This window comes from Aristolochia californica, unplaced genomic scaffold, assembly GCF_029961685.1.
Source record: "Aristolochia californica isolate CCGP_79_NKW_82.1479 unplaced genomic scaffold, dmAriCali1.0.hap1 SCAF_11, whole genome shotgun sequence".
In the NCBI taxonomy this organism is placed as follows: domain Eukaryota; kingdom Viridiplantae; phylum Streptophyta; class Magnoliopsida; order Piperales; family Aristolochiaceae; genus Aristolochia; species Aristolochia californica.
Genome location: NW_027181782.1, coordinates 9,212,551 through 9,231,429, shown reverse-complemented (window position 1 = coordinate 9,231,429; position 18,879 = coordinate 9,212,551). Strand labels below are relative to the sequence as shown.

The following is an 18,879-nucleotide window of genomic DNA, read 5'->3' as shown; positions in this document are numbered from 1 at the left end:
ATTTCGACTGGATACCCGAGGGCTATTGGTTCGAAAGAGCTTTTAAAGAGGCTCGATCAACTTGGTTTAAAAATGCTACAAACTCAATTTTCCATTCAAACGGAAACAGTTCATGTTAAGAATGTTTAATAGGAACATAATATCGTTATCGAATTGGTTAATGGTTATATAGGTTGGAATACCCGAGGCTGCAGGGCTACTGGTCAGAAGCGACTCACTTGCCAAAAGAGTCGTTGCCACTGGTTTAACAATGCCACGTAACCAACTGGCCATTCTAAAACGATATTATTAGACGGACTTAAAGCCAACTTAGTGTTAAGCCGATAAGAATAGGGTCAAAACCTGAATAGTGTTAAGTAGAAGCATAACCCATGTTGGGCCTACGAGTGACTATTTGTAACTGTTGTGTCAAAATCTCGCATGAGATTAAATTGAGTATGTCGGCTGGATACCCGATGGCTATTATTTCGAAAGAGCTTTCAAGAGGCTCGATCAACTGGTTTAACAATGCTACAATCTCAATTTCCCATTCAAATGGGAACAGTCCATGTTAATAATGTTTTATAGGAACATAATATTGTTATCGAATTGGTTAATGGTTATATCGACTGGAATACCCGAGGATGCAGGGCTATTGGTCCGAAGAGACTCACTCGCCGAAAGAGTCGTTGCCACTGGTTTAACAACACCACGTAACCAACCACGGATTCTACAACGATATTATTAGATGGACTCAAAGCCCACTTAGTGTTAAGTCGGCAAGAATAGGATCAAAACCCGAATAGTGTTTAGTAGAAGCAGTAGCCATGTCTGGCCTATAAGAGACTATTAGTAACTGTTGTGTCAAAATCTCGCAAGAGAATAATATATCGGCTGGAAAACTGAGGTGGCAGGGCTACTGGTTCGAAGGAGCTTTCAAGAGGATCCACCCACTGGTTTAACAGTGCTACAAACTCAATTTTCCATTCAAACGGGAACAGTTCATGTTAAGAATGTTTAATAGGATCATAATATCGTTATCGAATTGGTTAATGGTTATATAGGCTGGAATACCCGACGCTGCAGGGCTACTGGTCGGAACCGACTCACTTGTCGAAAGAGTCGTTGCCATTGGTTTAACAACGCCACGTAACCAACTCGCCATTCTAAAATGATATTATTAGACGGACATAAAGCCAACTTAGTGTTAAGCCGATAAGAATAGGGTCAAAACCTGAATAGTGTTAAGTAGAAGCATAACCCATGTTGGGCCTATCAGAGACTATTTGTAACTGTTGTGTCAAAATCTCGCATGAGATTAAATTGAGTATGTCGGCTGGATACCGGAGGGCTATTCGTTCGAAAGACCTTTCAAGAGGCTCGATCAACTGGTTTAACAATGCTAAAAACTCAATTTCCCATTCAAATGGGAACAATCCATGTTAATAATGTTTTATAGCAACATAATATTGTTATCGAATTGGTTAATGCTTATATCGGCTGGAATACCCGAGGCTGTAGGGCTATTGGTCCGAAGAGACTCACTCGCCGAAAGAGTCGTTGCCATTGGTTTAACAACGCCACGTAACCAACTACGGATTCTACAACGATATTATTAGACGGACTCAAAGCCAACTTAGTGTTAAGTCGGCAAGAATAGGATCAAAACCCGAATAGTGTTTAGTAGAAGCAGAAGCCATGTCTGGCCTATCAGAGACTATTAGTAACTGTTGTGTCAAAATCTCGCAAGAGATGAATATATCGGCTAGAAAACCGGGGTGGCAAGGCTACTGGTCCGAAGGAGCTTTCAAGAGGATTGACCCACTGGTTTAACAGTGCTACAAACTCAATTTTCCATTCAAACAGGAACAGTTCATGTTAAGAATGTTAAATAGGAACATAATATCGTTATCGAATTGGTTAATGGTTATATAGGCTGGAATACCCGAGGCTGCTTCTGGTCGGAACCGATTCACTTGCCGAAAGAATCGTTGCCACTGGTTTAACAGCGCCACGTAACCAACTGGCCATTCTAAAACGATATTATTAGACGGACTTAAAGCCAACTCAGTGTTAAGCCGATAAGAATAGGGTCAAAACCTGAATAGTGTTAAGTAGAAGCATAACCCATGCCTATCAGAGACTATTTGTTAGTGTTGTGTCAAAATCTCGCATGAGATTAAATTGAGTATTTCGACTGGGCTATTGGTTCGAAAGAGCTTTCAAGAGGCTCGATCAACTGGTTTAACAATGCTACAAACTCAATTTCCCATTCAAATGGGAACAGTCCATGTTAATAATATTTTATAGCAACATAATATTGTTATCGAATTGGTTAATGGTTATATTGGCTGGAATACCTGAGGCTCCGGGGCTTTTGGTCCGAAGAGACTCACTCGCCGAAAGAGTCGTTGCCACTGGTTTAACTACGCCACGTAACCAACTGACCATTCTAAAACGATATTATGAGACGGACTTAAAGCCAACTTAGTGTTAAGCCGATAAGAATATGGTGAAATCCTGAATAGTGTTAAGTAGAAGCATAACCCATGTTGGGCCTATCAGAGACTATTTGTAACTGTTGTGCCAAAATCTCGCATGAGATTAAATTGAGTATGTCGGCTGGATACCCGAGGGCTATTGGTTCGAAAGAGCTTTCAAGAGGCTCGATCAACTGGTTTAACAATGCTACAAACACAATTTCCTATTCAAATAGGAACAATCCATGTTAATAATGTTTTATAGCAACATAATATTGTTATCGAATCTATTAATGGTTATATCGGCTGGAATACCCAAGGCTGCAGGGCTATTGGTCCGAACAGACTCAGACGTCGAAAGAGTCATTGCCACTGGTTTAACAACGCCACTCAACCAACTACCGATTCTACAACGATATTATTAGACGGACTCAAAGCCAACTTAATGTTAAGTCGGCAAGAATAGGATCAAAACCCGAATAGTGTTTAGTAGAAGCAGAAGCCATGTCTGGCCTATCAGAGACTATTAGTAACTTTTGTGTCAAAATCTCGCAACAGATGAATATATCAGCAGGAAAACCGATGTGGCAGGGCCATTGGTTCGAAGGAGCTTTCAAGAGGTTCGACCCACTGGTTTAACAGTGCTACAAACTCAATTTTCCATTCAAACGGAAACAGTTCATGTTAACAATGTTTAATAGGAACATAATATCGTTATCGAATTGGTTAATGGTTATATAGGCTGGAATACCCGAGGCTGCAGGGCTACTGGTTAGAAGCGACTCACTTGTCGAAACAGTCGTTGCCACTGGTTTAACAACGCCACGTAACCAACTGGCCATTCTAAAACGATATTATTAGACGGACTTAAAGCCAACTTAGTGTTAAGCCGATAAGAATAGGGTCAAAACCTGAATAGTGTTAAGTAGAAGCATAACCCATGGTTGGCCTATCAGAGACTATTTGTAACTATTGTGTCAAAATCTCGCATGAGATTAAATTGAGTATGTCGACTGGATACCCGAGGGCTATTGGTTCGAAGGAGCTTGCCAGAGGCTCGATCAACTGGTTCAACAATGCTACAAACTCAATTTCCCATTCAATGGGAACAGTCCATGTTAATAATGTTTTATAGGAACATAATATTGTTATCGAATTGGTTAATGGTTATATCGGCTAGAATACCCGAGGCTGCAGGGTTATTGTCCGAAGAGACTCACTCGCCGAAAGAGTCGTTGCCACTGGTTTAACAACGCCACGTAACCAACTACGGATCCTACAACGATATTATTAGACGGACTCAAAGCCAACTTAGTGTTAAGTCGGCAAGAATAGGATCAAAACCTGAATAGTGTTTAGTAGAAGCAGAAGCCCTGTCTGGCCTATCAGAGACTATTAGTTACTGTTGTGTCAAAATCTCGCAAGAGATGAATATATCGGCTGGAAAACCGAGGTGGCAGGGCTACTGGTACGAAGGAGCTTTCAAGAGGATCGGCCCACTGGTTTAACAGTGCTACAAACTCAATTTTCCATTCAAACGGGAACCGTTCATGTTAAGAATGTTAAATAGGAACATAATATCGTTATTGAATTGGTTAATGGTTATATAGGCTGGAATACTCGAGGCAGCAAGGCTACTGGTCGGAAGCGACTCACTTGCCGAAAAAGTCGTTGCCACTGGTTTAACAACGCCACGTAACCAACTGGCCATTCTGAAACGATATTATGAGACGGACTTAAAGCCAACTTAGTGTTAAGCCGATAAGAATAGGGTCAAAACCTGAATAGTGTTAAGTAGAAGCATAACCCATGTTGGGCCTATCAGGGACTATTTGTAACTGTTGTGTCAAAATCTCGCATGAGATTAAATTGAGTATGTCGGCTGGATACCCGAGGGCTATTGGTTCGAAAGAGCTTTCAAGAGGCTCGATCAACTGGTTTAACAATGCTACAAACTCAATTTCCCATTCAAATGGGAACAGTCCATGTTAATAATGTTTTATAGCAACATAATATTGTTATCGAATTGGTTAATGGTTATATCGGCTGGAATACCCGAGGCTGCAGGGCTATTGGTCCGAAGAGACTCACTCTCCGAAAGAGTCGTTGCCACTGGTTTAACAACGCCACGTAACCAACTACGGATTCTACAACGATATTATTAGACGGACTCAAAGCCAACTTAGTGTTAAGTCGGCAAGAATAGGATCAAAACCCGAATAGTGTTTAGTAGAAGCAGAAGCCATGTCTGGCCTATCAGAGACTATTAGTAACTGTTGTGTCAAAATCTCGCAAGAGATGAATATATCGGCTGGAAAACAGAGGTGGCAGGGTTACTGGTTCGAAGGAGCTTTCAAGAGGATCCACCCACTGGTTTAACAGTGCTACAAACTCAATTTTCCATTCAAACGGGAACAGTTCATGTTAAGAATGTTTAATAGGAACATAATATCGTTATCGAATTGGTTAATGGTTATATAGGCTGGAATACCCGAGGCTGCAAGGCTACCAGTCAGAATCGACTCACTTGCCGAAAGAGTCGTTGCCACTGGTTTAACAATGCCACGTAACCAACTGGCCATTGTAAAACGATATTATTAGACGGACTTAAAGCCAACTTAGTGTTAAGGTGATAAGAATAGGGTCCAAACCTGAATAGTGTTAAGTAGAAGCATAACCCATGTTGGGCCTATCAGAGACTATTTGTAACTGTTGTGTCAAAATCTTGCATCAGATTTAATTGAGTATGTCGGCTGGATACCCAAGGGCTATTGGTTCGAAAGAGCTTTCAAGAGGCTTGATCAACTGGTTTAACGATGGTACAAACTCAATTTCCCATTCAAATGGGAACAGTCCATGTTAATAATGTTTTATAGTAACATAATATTGTTATCGAATTGGTTAATGGTTATATCGGCTGGAATACCCGAGGCTGCAGGGCTATTGGTCCGAAGAGACTCACTCGCCGAAAGAATCGTTGCCACTAGTATAACAACGCCACGTAACCAACTATGGATTCTACAATGATATTATTAGACGGACTCAAAGCCAACTTAGTGTTAAGTCGGCAAGAATAGGATCAAAACCCGAATAGTGTTTAGTAGAAGCAGAAGCCATGTCTGGCCTATCAGAGACTATTAGTAACTGTTGTTGTGTCAAAATCTCGCAAGAGATGAATATATCGGCTGGAAAACCGAGGTGGCAGGGCTACTGGTTCGAAGGAGCTTTCAAGAGGATCCACCCACTGGTTTAACAGTGCTACGAACTCAATTTTCCATTCAAACGGGAACAGTTCATGTTAAGAATGTTTAATAGGAACATAATATCGTTATCGAATTGGTTAATGGTATATAGGCTGGAATACCCGAGGATGCAAGGCTACCGGTCAGAAGCGACTCACTTGCCGAAAGAGTCGTTGCCACTGGTTTAACGACGCCACGTAACCGACTGGCCATTCTAAAACGATATTATTAGACGGACTTAAAGCCAACTTAGTGTTAAGCTGATAAGAATAAGGTCAAAACCTGAATAGTGTTAAGTAGAAGCATAACCCATGTTGGGCCTATCAGAGACTGTTTGTAACTGTTGTGTCAAAATCTCGTATGAGAATAAATTGAGTATGTCGGCTGGATACCCGAGGGCTATTGGTTCGAAAGAGCTTTCAAGAGGCTCGATCAACTGGTTTAACAATGCTACAAACTCAATTTCCCATTCAAATGGGAACAGTCCATGTTAATAATGTTTTATAGCAACATAATATTGTTATCGAATTGGTTAATGGTTATATCGGCTGGAATACCTGAGGCTGCAGGGCTATTGGTCCGAAGAGACTCACTCGCCGAATGAGTCGTTGCCGCTGGTTTAACAACGCCACGTAACCAACTACAGATTCTACAACGATATTATTAGACGGACTCAAAGCCAACTTAGGGTTAAGTCGGCAAGAATAGGATCAAAACCCGAATAGTGTTTAGTAGAAGCAGAAGCCATGTCTGGCCTATCAGAAACTGTTAGTAACTGTTGTGTCAAAATCTCGCACGAGATGAATATGTCGTCTAGAAAACCGAGGTGGCAGGGCTACTGGTTCGAAGGAGCTTTCAAGAGGATCCACCCACTGGTTTAACAGTGCTACACACTCAATTTTCCATTCAAATGGGAACAGTTCATGTTAAGAATGTTTAATAGGAACATAATATCATTATCGAATTGGTTAATGGTTATATAGGCTGGAGTACCCGAGGCTACAGGGCTACTGGTCAGAAGCGACTCACTTGCTGAAAGAGTCGTTGCCACTGGTCTAACAACGCCACGTAACCAACTGGCCATTCTAAAACGATATTATTAGACAGACTTAAAGCCAACTTAGTGTTAAGCCGATAATAATAGGGTCAAAACCTGAATAGTGTTAAGTAGAAGCATAACCCATGTTGGCCTATCAGAGACTATTTGTAACTGTTGTGTCAAAATCTCGCGTGAGATTAAATTGAGTGTGTCGGCTGGATTCCCGAGGGCTATTGGTTCGAAAGAGCTTTCAAGAGGCTCCATCAACTGGTTTAACAATGCTACAAACTCAATTTCCCATTCAAATGGGAAGAGTCCATGTTAATAATGTTTTATAGCTACATAATATTGTTATCGAATTGGTTAGTGGTTATATCGGCTGGAATACCCGAGGCTGCAGGGGTATTGGTCCGAAGAGACTCACTCGCCGAAAGAGTCGTTGCCACTGGTTTAACAACGCCACGTAGCCAACTACAGATTCTACAACGATATTATTAGACGGACTCAAAGCCAACTTAGTGTTAAGTCGGCAAGAATAGGATCAAAACCCGAATAGTGTTTAGTAGAAGCAGAAGCCATGTCTTTCCTATCAGAGACTATTAGTAACTGTTGTGTCAAAATCTCGCAAGAGATGAATATATCGGCTGGAAAACCGAGGTGGCAGGGCTACTGGTTCGAAGGAGCTTTCAAGAGGATCCACCCACTGGTTTAACAGTGCTACAAACTCAATTTTCCATTCAAACGGGAACAGTTCATGTTAAGAATGTTTAATACGAACATAATATCGTTAACGAATTGGTTAATGGTTATATAGGCTGGAATACCCGAGGCTGCAGGGCTACTGGTCAGAAGCGACTCACTTGCCGAAAGAGTCGTTGCCACTGGTTTAACAACGCCACGTAACCAACTGGGCATTCTAAAACGATATTATTAGACGGACTTAATGCCAACTTAGTGTTAAGCCGATAAGAATAGGGTCAAAACCTGAATAGTGTTAAGTAGAAGCATAACCCATGTTGGGCCTATCAGAGACTATTTGTAACTGTTGTGTCAAAATCTCGCATGAGATTAAATTGAGTATGTCGGCTGGATACCCGAGGGCTATTGGTTCGAAAGAGCTTTCAAAAGGCTCGATCAACTGGTTTAACAATGCTACAAACTCAATTTCCCATTCAAATGGGAACAGTCCATGTTAATAATGTTTTATAGCAACATAATATTGTTATCGAATTGGTTAATGGTTATATCGGGTGGAATACCTGAGGCTGCAGGGCTATTGGTCCGTAGAGACTCACTCGTCGAAAGAGTCGTTGCGATTGGTTTAACAACGCCACGTAACCAACTACGGATTCTACAACGATATTATTAGACGGACTCAAAGCCAACTTAGTGTTAAGTCGGCAAGAATAGGATCAAAACCCGAATAGTGCTTAGTAGAAGCAGAAGCCATGTCTGGCCTATCAGAGACTATTAGTAACAGTTGTGTCAAAATCTCGCAAGAGATGAATATATCTGGAAAACCGAGGTGGCAGGGCTACTGGTTCAAACGAGCTTTCAAGAGGATCGACCCACTGGTTTAACAGTGTTACAAACTCAATTTTCCATTCAAGCGGGAACAGTTCATGTTAAGAATGTTTAATAGGAACATAATATCGTTATCGAATTGGTTAATGGTTATATAGGCTGGAATACCCGAGGCTGCAGGGCTACTGGTCAGAAGCGACTCACTTGCCGAAAGAGTCGTTGCCACTGGTTTAACAACATCACGTAACCAACTGGCCATTCTAAAACGATATTATTAGACGGACTTAAAGCCAACTTAGTGTTAAGCCGATAAGAATAGGGTCAAAACCTGAATAGTGTTAAGGAGAAGCATAACCCATGTTGGGCCTATCAGAGACTATTTGTAACTGTTGTGTCAAAATCTCGCATGAGATTAAATTGAGTATGTCGGCTGGATACCCGAGGGCTATTGGTTCGAAAGAGCTTTCAAGAGGCTCGATCAACTGGTTTAACAATGCTACAAACTCAATTTCCCATTCAAATGGGAACAGTCCATGTTAATAATGTTTTATAGCAACATAATATTGTTATCGAATTGGTTAATGGTTATATCGGCTGGAATACCCGAGGCTGCAGGGCTATTGGTCCGAAGAGACTCACTCGCCGAATGAGTCGTTGCCACTGGTTTAACAAAGCCACGTAACCAACTACGGATTCTACAACGATATTATTAGACGGACTCAAAGCCAACTTAGTGTTAAGTCAGCAGGAATAGGATCAAAACCCGAATAGTGTTTAGTAGAAGCAGAAGCCATGTCTTGCCTATCAGAGACTATTAGTAACTGTTGTGTCAAAATCTCGCAAGAGATTAAATTGAGTATATCGGCTGGAAATCCGAGGGCGTAGGGCTACTGGTTCGAAGGAGCTTTCAAGAGGCTCGACCCACTGGTTTAACAGTGCCACGTACTCAATTTCCCATTCAAACGGGAACAGTCCACGTTAAGAATGTTTAATAGGAACATATTATTGTTATCGAATTGGTTAATGGTTATATCGGCTGAAATACCCGAGGCTACAGGGCTATTCGTCTGAAGAGACTAAAGCGCCGAAAGAGTTGTTGCCACTGGTTTAACAACGCCACGTTACCAACTGCCCATTCTAAAACGATATTATAGATGGACATAAAGCCAACTAGTGTTATGCCGGCAAGAATAGGGTCAAAACCCGAATAGTGTTAAGTAGAAGCAAAAGGCATGTTGGGCCAATCAGAGACCTATTAGTAACTGGTGTGTCAAAATCTCGCAAGAGATTAAATTGAGTATATCGGCTGGAAACCCGAGGGCGCAGGGCTACTGGTTCGAAGGAGCTTTCAAGAGGCTCGACCCACTGGTTTAACAATGCCATGTACTCAAGTTCCCATCCACTCATCAAAATTCAGACATGACTACTCAACACACTCTTAGAGCTTGTACATAGAGAACGTACTGGTGAAGTGATTAATCGTTGACTGATGAGAAATATAATAACGATGCTGATGGATTTGGGAGCTTCTGTTTACCAAGAAGACTTTGAAAAACCCTTTCTGGAAGTATCAGCCAACTTCTACAGTGTTGAATCTCAGCAGTTCATTGAATGCTGTGACTGCGGTGAGTATCTGAAGAAAGCTGAAAGGCGCCTTAATGAAGAAATGGAGAGAGTTTCCCACTACTAAGATGCAAAAAGTGAAGCTAAAATTACTAATGTGATTGAGAGGGAAATGATTGCCAACCATATGCAGAGGTTAGTCCACATGGAGAACTGAGGCTCGGTAGATATGCTTATTGATGATAAATATGAAGATTTGGCACGTATGTACAGCTTGTTTCGTTGGCTCCCAAATGGTCTATTAACCATTAGAGATGTGATGACATCTCACCTCCGAGAAACTGGGAAGCAGCTGGTGACTGATCCAGAGAGGTTGAAAGATCCTGTGGATTTTGTTCAGCGATTATTAGATGAAAAGGACAAACATGATAAGATCATCAACCTTGCTTTCAACAATGACAAGACCTTTCAAAATGCTCTAAACTCTTCTTTTGAATACTTCATAAATTTGAATCTCAGATCTCCAGAGTTCATTTCTTTATTTGTTGACGATAAACTCCATCAAGGTCTAAAAGATGTCAGTGAAGAGGATGTGGAGGCTGTCTTTGACAAGGTAATGATGCTTTTCCGGTACCTCCAGGAGGAGGATGTTTTTGAGAAGTATTATAAACAGCACTTGGCTAAGAGACTTCTGTCTGGTAAGACGGTTTCAGATGATGCAGAGAGAAGCCTTATCCTTAAGCTCAAGACTGAATGTGGATATCAATTTAGATCTAAATTGGAAGGTATGTTTACAGACATGAAGACCTCTCAAGACACAATGCATGGGTTCTATGCATGCCAGTCTCCTGAGACCACTGGGGACAGTCCTACTCTAGCTGTCCAAGTTTTAACAACAGGGTTATGGCCTACACAGCCAAGTACCACTTGTAACTTACCTGCAGAGATTTTGGGTGTTTGTGAGAGATTCCGCACTTATTACCTTGGGACACAGACTGGCAGGAGATTATCATGGCAAACCAACATGGGCACAGCAGATCTTAAAGCAACCTTTGGGAAAGGTCAGAAGCATGAGCTAAATGTGTCGACGTATCAGATGTGCATTCTCATGTTGTTCAATTCATCAGATTGTTTAAACTACAGAGAAATTGAGCAGGCAACTGAAATCCCAGCCTCAGATTTGAAGAGGTGCCTTCAATCTCTTGCTTGCGTCAAGGGGAAGAATGTTCTCCGCAAAGAGCCAATGAGCAAGGATATTGGTGAAGATGATGCTTTCTTTTTCATTGACAAGTTCTCAAGCAAAGTTTATAAGGTTAAGATAGGTACAGTGGTGGCACAAAAGGAATCTGAGCCAGAGAAGCAAGAGACCCGCCAGAGAGTTGAAGAAGATAGAAAACCTCAAATAGAAGCAGCCATTGTGAGGATTATGAAATCTCGAAGGGTTTTGGATCATAACAATATTGTGGCAGAGGTGACAAAACAGTTGCAGTCGCGATTTCTACCAAACCCAGTTGTAATAAAGAAAAGGATTGAATCACTCATTGAGCGGGAGTGTTTGGAGAGGGACAAAGTGGACAGAAATTTGTACCGGTATCTTGCGTGAAGTGTGAAAGTTCAATTTGTTTTCCTAACCGTATCCAATTGGTAAGTGAAATTTGTGTTTGAATTCCACATGTTTTTTGGGTTTCCCCACTTAAAACACTGAATCTCATTCTTAACTCTAGTGGTGCCCGCACCCTCTCCCTCTTCATGCAGCACTTTAGAAAAAAGTTTAAGAGTCACACAACTTGGAGCACAGAAATTGTCATTTGTTAACATGTTTGTAAAAATGTGTCTACTGTAGTTCTCACCTGTTGTTTATTTTTTATTTTTTATTTGTCTCCAGCTGATTGTTTTAGGGTCAGAAACCCAGAGTCACTTTTATCTGTATGTTATTGGTTCGGGACTCCAATTTAGTTGTTTCTTCCTTCTTGTGAATTGGTCGCTCGTAATCATGCTGTCATGACCCTGATCAGTCCCTAAATTTCCAAGTTGGACCACTCAAGTTGGATCATGACTTGGGTAGACTCAGGTCTGTAGCACAAGAGTGAGTTTTGACTCCGTGACTGGGCCTGAAATAAAGGAAACGAAGATGATGAAGACGAACTTTCTGCTTTAGAACACGATGTAATGCACTTGTATATGATGTCAATAGCTTTGAAATTCAAACCTATGTCAATACCATTGAAATGTATCTGGCGGAGGCGGGTCTCATGCTTTTTTACCTTTTGTGCATCCACTGTACCTTTCTTAACCTTAATAAAACTTAGCTTGAGAGCTTATCATCGTCGTCGGTGTCCTTAGTTCGTTGGTTCTTCGAAGAGAACATTCTGACCCTGAAAACACCTATTCGAATCTGAGGCTCAATTTCTCCGTAGTTCAGGGAAAGGTGAACAGCAAGTGCGCCTGATGATCAAGAGAAGTGATGACCTCTGTCCTCCAAGACATTCGGAGTCTGCTGGTGAGAACCTGTTTTCATGACCTTGACAAATAGAGAAAGACACATACGTAATCAATTCCAAACGAACTCTAGCAACTATCTGAAAAATCATATCATACATTTGGAATAAGTAGCATTTGAACCAAGGGAAAGAGAAATTTTAATAAAATTGAAGAAAACCGGCCAAGAAAAAATTCTGACATCACCAATTACTGTGCTACATTTCCAATTAGGCACCGGAATCTAATATTCCAAGAGAACTTTCATTGTTCATAAACTCGAGGTTCACATGGCATCAAGACAGGTATAGGCATTTATATTGAAATCATCACCTGATGGCTTAAAATGTGAAAGGCTGGTTTAGTCAAGCTGTATTGATCTTTTTCCCCAAACATTACAATGATGTTATAATCCTAATGGAAGATTTAGGTATTCCATTATATTCATAGCTAACTTGTGCTTCTTGGGGTGAAAAATTCATGAGGGTGATCAGTCCAATTTATCACAACAATAACAAAAAGTAGAATTTCACTTCATTTATGGATGCGATGTGCCAGTTCCTATGGACATAGTATACTGACTAAAAAAAGATTATAGTTGACACAACTATGTCCACCTAAAATTATATTGTGAATTCCATAACTGTTGAGTATCATTTATCATTTTATACATATTCATCCCACAACTTGTTGGAAGCATCAAGTCCACTCACTTTACTTCTTAGTATCAAATATCAAATATATATATAAAAGAGAGAGAGAGAGAGAGAGAGAGAGAGAGAGAGAGAGGGAGAGATTTTGATTTCGAAGATGAAAAACCATTTATAAAGATGATTTCGAAAATCATCTCCAAGGCGTAAGCGACATAAATTGGTTTCCGCCCATATTTGCCCTTCATCCGGAAGAAGCGCTCGCCGGGGTCAAGCTTCCAAAGTTCGAGTATTTTACTGACGGTGAAACGAAGAACAATCTCACTGGATTGGCCAGGGGAGGGCAACAGATACAACTTTGTCGAGGTGCTTATATTAAGGCTATTGAAGTCCTTGTTGAGCTGGCTTCACTTCAGACTTCATTTCTCACACTAGATGAGGCGATTAAGACTACGAATCGGAGAGTCAATGCTTTGGAAAATGTCGTGAAGCCAAGGTTAGAGAATACGATTAGTTATATCAAGGGAGAGCTAGATGAGCTTGAGCGAGTGAACTTTTTTAGGTTGAAGAAGATACAAGGTTACAAGAAGAGGAAAATCGAGAAGCAGCGCGCATGAGCTAAACAATTTGCGGAGGAGCAGTTTGCAGATAAAATATCACTTCAAAGAGGGATCTCAGTTAATTCAGTTCACAATTTGTTGTCTACAGGAGCAGAAAAGGACAAGGATATTATTTTTTGATGGAGGTTAGTTTCCATGTTTGGTTTTGGAATCAGCTGTTTGTTTGTGGAAGGAAGATATCCTTTCGTTGTTGTGAAAGTTAAGGTTTCCTCATGAATAAAATTACTAAGTAGTCAGTTCCATATGTATGGAGAGTATTTATTAGACATTTATGCAAAAAAAATTCCCTAGTAAAAATATTTGATTGCACCAATAATACCTTGTTTATCATTTTTATTACTCTTACTTGTGTTTATTGGACAAACTTCTCTGTTGTGGTTGTCTTCTCATACTAGGCTTTAAGTTATTTATTAGGATGAATTGTTTTACTCTCTTCTTTCAGTTGAGGAAATTTAGATTCTCTTAGATTCACTTACTCGGCTAAATTTTTCATGGTCTTAACGTTTTGATTGCAGCTAAAACCAACCTTATGAGTTAAGCTGAATAAACAGAGATTAAGATACAGCTGTAATGAAGTTCGATTGCTTTGGTAATACTATGTTTATGGTTTTACTTCTCTTTCATGGACAAATTTACTTGGTGTGGCTGTTCTCTTCTACCATGCTTTTAAGTCATTTTATCAAACGTGGCATTATGGCTATGTATCTTTGATGACTTAACTGGAGTCAAGAGTATGTCAGTTGATAGGGGCACTTGCTGACAGAGAATTCATTTTTTATAGAGTTAGGGAAGTGGGGAAAGTGGTAGAGAATTCAGTTACCTAAAGAAAAGTAAGTAGCTTGACAAAAAGGTGTGGTTTCACTTTTCTTTTGTCTCTCTCTTTGGATGGCAATGAGAAGGAATTTATTAAAGAGGAGCTCCCTGAAGAACGTACATCAAGAGAAATGGTTAATTAGAAAGAGAGCTACAAACACAAAAGAACACAATAGTTAATGGAGGCTAGTGGTGGGGAAGAGTTCCCCACAACAAGGTGTTGATGGCTACCTCTGCTTCTACCCAAGGAGTCAACCTCTCTGTTCACACTGCTTAAAATATGAATCCATGTGACAGTGGGGGAACGGCTGAATCCTTTTTCTATCAAAAGCTGCGGTGTGTGCAATGCAGGAAAGTAAGAGCAACAGAGAACGTGAGCAGGCCAAGCATCTGCTTCATTGATGCCACTGGCGAGCTTCAGATCGCTGAGGTAGATGCTAAATTCTCAGCTGTCTTCATATTGTTTCTTGAAACCAACAGTATGAAAACAAATCATTCATGCCGTTGGTTTAGCGAGCATCAATATCGCTGCGTAAGAAATCAAAATTTTCGTCTGACTTCATATAGAAAGCAACGGTATGAAAACAAGATTTACTCAAAGCGGACCTAACATGAATCCAAATAATAATACGTTTCGACAGAATATAAAAGCGTTCTTCAAAGAGACTAGGTAAAAGGATGACACCTCAAACCATCACGTCAGAAAATGTTTCATAATTTTGACTACTCATAGCTTTACCCGATCGAACAGGCATAGCAAACCGTAATGTCCAGCTCTGGAGCTTCGAATTGTAACGCACAAAGTGGCTGGTTAGTAATTTAAGGAAGCATATCACAGAACAGTTACTAATAGCCTCTGATAGGCCCAACATAGCTTCTACTTCAGCTTAACACTATTTGGGTTTTAACCCTATTCTTGCCGGCTTAACACTAAGTTGGCTTTAAGTCCGTCTAATAATATCGTTGTAGAATGGCCAGTTGGTTACGTGACGTTGTTAAACCAGTGGCAACGACTCTTTCGGCGAGTGAGTCTCTTCGGACCAGTAGCCCTGCAGCCTCAGGTATTCCAGCCGATATAACCATTAACCAATTCGATAACGATATTATGTTCCTATTAAACATTCTTAACATGGACTATTCCCGTTTGAATGGGAAATTGAGTACCTGGCATTGTTAAACCAGTGCGTCACAGGAGCATCGGAAAGGTCAAGTGGAAGAATCACTTCACTTAAAATATAGTATATTCATTCACTATACCCTTAAAAAATTTTGCTATGACATGTATGAAAATAGGAATAAGGAAGCTTCTTTAAATAAAATTTAAGCATCTGATCAAACTCATAAAAATTAGGTGTATCTATTCATTAATTTATAGTATTTAATTTAACTAAGATACGTTCTTGCTTATTAAAGTGTATATTTTATAGTCAAATTCTTGTAGATACACAACATAATCATCAGGAATTGCTGATCTCTTTAGCCTAATAGATCTTCTTAATGTTGTACCATCATATTCCTAAGAAGTATATGGTTCAACTAGTTGTTCAAAAGTGCTTGGCAACTCTTGAAGTACCTGATCTATTGGAATGTCATCAGTATTTTGTGGAACTTCAATGATTGGTTGTTCAACACCAGTTTGTAATTGACAGGTGCTGTGAACAATAACCAATCTATCACTTGAAGTGGAAGGTTGAGATTTTGAATAATCCTTCTCAAAAAACTATGTTTCGAGTTGGATTGCTCCTTCTGATCAAGTCATTTTCAAGAAATTTTGCATTTCTTGATTCCACAATCCTAGTGCTGTGAGATGGACAGTAAAATTTGTAACCTTTGAACCTTTCAGCATATCCAATGAAATACCCACTAATGGTCCTTGGGTCCAACTTCTTCTCTTGTGGATTATAAATTCTCACTTCAGACGGGTATCCCCAAACGCGCATATGTCGCAAACTCGGTTTTCAACCTTTTCATAATTCAAATGGTGTTTTTGGAACAGCCTTGGTTGGAACTCGGTTTAATATATACACTGCCGTCTTAAGTGCTTCAGCCCACAAGGATCTAGGAAGATTGGAGTGGCTAAGTATACTCCGCACCATGCCTAATAATGTTCGATTTCTTCTTTTTGCTACACTATTTTGGTCCGATGAACCAAACATGGTATATTGGGCAACAATCCCATGTTCTTGAAGAAACTTTGCAAATGGCCCAGGTGCTTGTCCATTCTCTGTGTATCTACCGTAGTATTCTCCACCTCTATCTGATCTAACGATCTTAATTTGCTTACCGCATTCTGTATCTACTTCGGCCTTAAAGATCTTAAAGGCATCTAATGCTTCATTCTTGTTATAAAGCATGTAGAGATACATGTATCGTGAGTAATCATCTATAAAAGAGATGAAATATTTCTGACCGTGTGAGTCCATGTCTGGACCACATATATTAGTATGTATGATCTCTAATATGGTTGAACTCCTATTGACACCTTTTTTAACTTGTTAGTCTGCTTTCCCTTAATGCAGTCTACACAAGTCTCAAAATCGGTAAAATCCAGAGTATTAAGTACTCCTTCATTTACTAATCTTTTAATTCTATCTATGGAGATATGACCTAATCTCTGGTGCCATAATGTAGAGGAATCCTCATTAATAACACCTCTTTTATTACCAGTGTGAACATGCATTGAATCGTAAGTGGCATTGTTTTTATAAATTAATGCTATAAAGACCATCAGACAATGTACCATTCCCAACACAATCAGACTTATAATATAAATTGAAAGATGAGTTTGAAAAATTAATAGAATATTCATAAGGTGCAAGCCTTGAGTTTGAAATCAAGTTTCTAAAAAAACTTGGAACATAAAACGTCTTTTCTAATTTAAAAAAAAAACCACTACTTAAAATTAAATAGCAAGTTCATATCGCTTCCACATGAAAGCTCATCTTGTTACCTGAGAAAATGTGATGCTCACTTCCCATTGGTTTCCTTAGGTTTTGCAAGCCCTACAAGGAATTCGAGATGTGGATCCAAAAGCAGTCCACCAAGTGTTAATATTGACATTAACCATATTTGATTCATAACAAACAAATGAGGTTGGATTATCTTTGTCCTTTCCATGGGTTGCCAGCATTTCACTTTCTCCTTGTTCCATCACCTTTCTCCCTTCCTCTTGAACACACATGGTCAAAAGTTCATTAATTTACCATTTATCTTTATGTGTGTTGTATGAGATTTTGAAGGGTCCATATTGGTGCGGAAGGGTATTCAGGATGTAGTGCACTCGGAAAGATTCCGACATTTCAACCTTGAGTTTCTTTAATTGGGCCGCAATATCCCTCACTTGCATGATGTGCTCGCGCACACCTCTCATACTGGTGTGCTTTAGGGATGAGAACTTCATGATTAGGGTGTTTGCTAATGCCTTATCTGAGGTGACAATTGTTCATCAATGACTTTCAATAAGTCTTTGACATTTTCATGCTGATCAACAGAATCACGAATACCAACAACAATTTGTCTTAAAGAACAGTACACTGAGGCGATTAGATCGCTCCCATCATTCATAAAGTGTGATTTCAGCTGCAGTGCTGAAATGAAAAAGTATTCTCTTTCTAGACCTTATAGTTATCTCCCTTAAGATCAGGGATATCACAATAAATATCATAGAAATGTGCAGGTTGTACAACTGCATAAAATTATAAATTACATGTTGATGTTAAAATTGAGGCCTGAATAAAATATCATGCTTTACCAAATTAAAGCATGCTTAAAAATTGAATCTATTAACATAAAAAACGTTGCCTGTGGGCTAAATGTTTTTTTAATTCAAGCAGATTCAATATTCTTTATGAGTAAACTTTATGATAAAACTATCAAGTTATTTATGAATTCATAATTGTTGTGGGTAAATTATGAATAATTTGATATTTTATCCTAATCAATATACTCAAATATAATAAAAATTCTTGTGTGGTAAAATTTATTATATTAAGTATAATTAATTACAATTAATATCTACTTTTTTCGTTATGATAAAACTATTAAATTATTTATGAATTCATAATTCCTATGGGTAAATTATGAATAACTTGATATTTTAACCTAACTAATAAACTCAAATATAATAAAAATTCATGTGGGATAAAATTTATTATATCAAGTAAAATTAGTTAAAATTAATGTCTAAGATTCTTTATGTGATCCTAATCATAATATACAATTTTTATTAAATTAAAGATGATGTGGCTACTCTCTAATTAATAAAAATTATATGGATCACTAAATATTAAATCGCATAAATACGAAATTAACATGAGAATAGCATGTATTGCATAATCTTAACTAACACCAACATGTTATTACTATGCAAAAAATATTCGCATAATATATGCATAATTAAAAAATATAATATAATGCATAACTTTAATTTCATGTATTTAAATATATGCCAAAAATGCATAAAACTGTTACATAACTTTAATTTCATGCATT

At 39.1% G+C, this 18,879-nt stretch overlaps 2 pseudogenes; both read left to right on the top strand.

Moving 5' to 3' along the window:
- Window positions 1-9,335: 9,335 nt before the first annotated feature.
- On the top strand, window positions 9,336-11,533 carry LOC137944446 (cullin-3A-like; annotated as a pseudogene).
- A 742-nt stretch (window positions 11,534-12,275) lies between these two features.
- LOC137943581 (V-type proton ATPase subunit D-like) lies at window positions 12,276-13,695 on the top strand (annotated as a pseudogene).
- Window positions 13,696-18,879: the final 5,184 nt, after the last annotated feature.